The following is a 4179-nucleotide window of genomic DNA, read 5'->3' as shown; positions in this document are numbered from 1 at the left end:
TTCCCGTCCACCGGCAAAATTCGTTCCTTAGCTAATTGTTCAGAAGCCTGGCGCACATGAAATAGTTGTCTGAACAGTTGCACCACAACTTTGAGGTCTACGCCGATGATACTGCAAGGTCTTGTTGATGTCAGTTTGCCGAGAAGTTTCTCCAGTTTCCGTTGTGTGAAGTTCAGTTCGCCGCCCATCGACGACGATTTGGATCGATCAGCCTTATCGGTGGGCACGGATATGGCCTCATGCTCTGGCAGGACTGGTACCATGAGCATTTGGATTCTTTCTTCGAGATTCGTGACGAGATTGTTGAAAATCCAGAGCGCTACATTACTCAGCATGACGCGATATTCGCTCAGGTCGAAGTTTCCCAAGCTTTGCTCGTTCTGTTTAGGTGTTTTCTCGATCTGGAATGGCTTGTCGCCAGAGTATTGCTTCATGTTGTGCAACAGTCTCAAGATATTACTCAGCCAGAGCATTTTGGGGAACAACGATCTTTATCGTCATCGTCGTTGATGCAGTGAATGTACCTAATGCATATGAAAACGATGTGGACCGGTAAACCGATAGCAGTGTCATTGCAATAGTATATAATATATCGCAAGGTTCCAATTCTAAATAGAAAGTAAAACGTTCATAAATTTATAACATTCTAATGATATCTTATAATAGATGTATAATAGAGAACTTCTTCAAATATTCCTACATCTTTTTCTTCCTTGAGAATGGCAGGTATGTTACTTTCATCCTGAGTACTGGAAACAATGACAAAGATGTTTGCGTAATATATCGTATCTGGCACTAAAAGAAATTGAAATTCTTATACTGGATGCGATTTACATGCTTTTCAAAATTTTTTAAACTATGTTGAATTATGTCGCGTGCTCGACACAATATATAGAAACGATGGAGTGTTATGGTTTATATGATGTATTATCAAACTATTTGAAAAGGCTGTTCTTCTTTTCGGTATCTTTTAATTTGTATCTTCTAAATATATTTAATATATTTAAACATGAAATTTTTATTTTTTAACTAATGTAACTGTACATACAATTATGTTAATTATTATGATAAAATTTTTTTTCAATTTGATAAAATGATTGTGCTTGTTCACATAAATCATAAATTGAATAATTCAATAAGATGATGAATTTGACATCTGTCAAAACCACGCATGTCTTTAGGAGCATCAGAATAAAGTAATTTAAAATATGTACATATGTGCATGTTTATATATACTCCATGTGATTGAAAAAAAAAGAAATGTGTGTCTGTGTGTGTGTGAGTCTGTGTGTGTGTGTGTGTGTGTGTATGTGTGTGTGTGTGTGAATACACTTGTATATACATATGTGTATATGTGGATATACTTGATGATTGAAAAATTTTTCAATATCTCTTTTCCAATGAATTTTTTACTTTCAATAGGTATAATAGGTATAATTATCATACTTACAGCCTGCATCTTACAGTCGCTTCACCAGAATTCTATTGTTTCTTATGACGTCTGTATTCTTCTGCCATTTTATCATATTTTTCTTGAAGAGAATCTTTTAGCACACATGTCAAAAATACATATTATACGTATATATATGTATATATAATATACATATATCTTAAAGTTCTTGTTAAAGATGTAATTAATATATAAAAAAGATATGTATGCGCGCGAGAAAAGAGAGAGAAAAGATATAATATTACGTTGGTATAGAGTACAGATTATATATTTTGATTTGTAGTGTGTCTAGTATTTTAAAGTTATATGTGATTGCCAATTATAAATTACACACAAATATTAATTATTTCTCTTACATTTCAAAATTAAGGTCACATACATAATTGTATCTCTTAATTAATCTCGTAATTAATTATCTTATATTTTGATATAAGAATATATATATATATATATATATATATATATATATAATATGATTTATAAATTATTTCTTTTGAGCTACAAAGCCAATTATTTTTATAAAGTCACAATGGTTTCTTTTCTACCAATATTACAATATGTGGCAGCAAATAATGAATTTCCTTTTTCTTAATATCTATTTTCAACGCTATTTAAACGAGAAATGTAAATGTCATTAAATGAACAGAGTTAAATAATTTTTTTACTTTACATAAATTATAAGTTGCATACAACAAGAAATAAATATATAAAGAAATAAAGAATTTTTAAAATTACAATTAATTGATAAATGAATTATTCTTTAGTCGTCTCTGTCGACTAACCGATAATCAATACTGCAGTGTTAATTTTGATGTCAGGCACATTTTTTATGGAAAACACATGTTAATAATTTCCTTTTAGTGTTTCTGTCAAGTTTCTTAATTTATATTTTTATAAATAGAATCGTACAATTTATTACATAGAAAAATATCATTAATAAAGATAAAAGTAATGATATAAAGGTAATACATAAACAAATATCGATTTTATAACACAAAATGATATACTTAAAAAAATTTTATTTATGTTAAATATGTGTTAAATTTATGTTAAATATAAAAAAATCTTTTATAGTAATAAAATCATTTACAGTAATTTATTTTTATTTTTTTGATTTATTAAAATTACATAAAACATTTTTAATTTATTATATTTTTAAATTATATTTTTCGCACAATTTGACAATTCCCAAAATTTACAAATATGAAAAAAAAGTAATCATAATTTATAAAATTATGTTACATTATACATTTATTGAAATATATCCTATCTTAAAAATTAATCATACTTAACAATATATACGTCTAGACAATTTAATGTTGAGAATAAGGCTTTATAATATACTTAAGAAATCTTATAATCAATATTATAGATATGTGACTCTTTGCGATGCGAATGCACAAACAACAATATTAACTTTCCTAAAGTTCAACCTCACCTGACGACTGCAAGATTAGAGATATTATTAATATTACTAATATAATATAACTTGAAAATACAAAAGTTTTAAATTAGAAACAAGAGAAAGTTTAGAAACATATTCTAAATATATTCTATACCAAAAATGAAAGAAGAATTATACAAGCATGGACTCAGAAACGCTATCTTTTCAAACTAATCCAAAAAAATCGTCAGAAATAATTTTCTTTTGTTTATTCATTTATATCTATCTGTTAAAAATGTCTAGATTTTGGGGAAAAAATGACATGGAATGCTAAGAACCAAATGATAGATGTTAAAAACGTTAATTTAATGTGCTAGTAAATATCACAATAAATCAAACAAAGACCTTTACATATGCAAATATTGAATACAATTAGATGACAAACGATAACGTTTCGATTCATTTCGAATCCTTATCAATGTCGTCTTGAATAATATGACTTCTTAAATTCGTACATATAATAACTATGGACGCAAGAAAATAAACGTGTGTTTACGCTGTTTCACCGCTGTGTTCACCGCTGTTTATTTTCTTGCGTCAATAGTTTTTATATGTACGAATTTAAGAAATCATATTATTTAAGACGACACATTAATAAGGATTTGAAGTGAATCGAAACGTTAACGTTTGTCATCTAATTGTATTCGATATTGGCATATGTAAAGATCTTTGTTTGATTAGATGCGATATTTATTAGCACATTAAATTGCATTTACATTTTTAATATCTAACGTTTGGTACTTAGCCTTCTATATAATTTGTTCTGATCTATCATTCGGACCTTTTTTGCTTATATTATTCTGTGATACTCTAGATTGTGATTTGCAAAGACATCTTTGATCATTTGCTAATGCTTTATTGCTATTTGGAAAAATCTTGTATTATTGCTTCGTCTCACATAATTCTAAATATTATGGGAAATTTTATTTTTGACGAGATTGTCGATGAAATGTTGATAAAAGACAAACGTTTGAGGAAAATAATTATTTTCAGCACCCTTTTTTAATGAAATGTTTGTGTTAAACTTTATCATAATCAAAACCTGTTTATTTAAAAAGAAGACGTTTCTAGATTCATATTTATATGAATTTTTTAAAATCTATTTGGCAAGATAAAATATTCTTTTACAGTTTCATCATTTATTTTCAAAGCATCTGTATGTTTATGTCGGTACTTGCTTATATAGTTACATTAAACTTATTTTTGTGTCTCAAAAAGTTATACCGTATTTAAGATAGACTTTACGTTTAATTTACTTACAAGTATATTTTACTTACGTGTCGCA

The sequence above is a fragment of the Camponotus vicinus genome, unplaced genomic scaffold (genome assembly GCF_025532165.1).
Source record: "Camponotus vicinus isolate PSW18456_S1 unplaced genomic scaffold, iyCamVici1.0 SCAF_12, whole genome shotgun sequence".
Lineage (NCBI taxonomy): Eukaryota > Metazoa > Arthropoda > Insecta > Hymenoptera > Formicidae > Camponotus > Camponotus vicinus.
The sequence above is the reverse complement of the archived record's forward strand: the minus strand, read 5'-3'. Positions refer to the sequence as shown.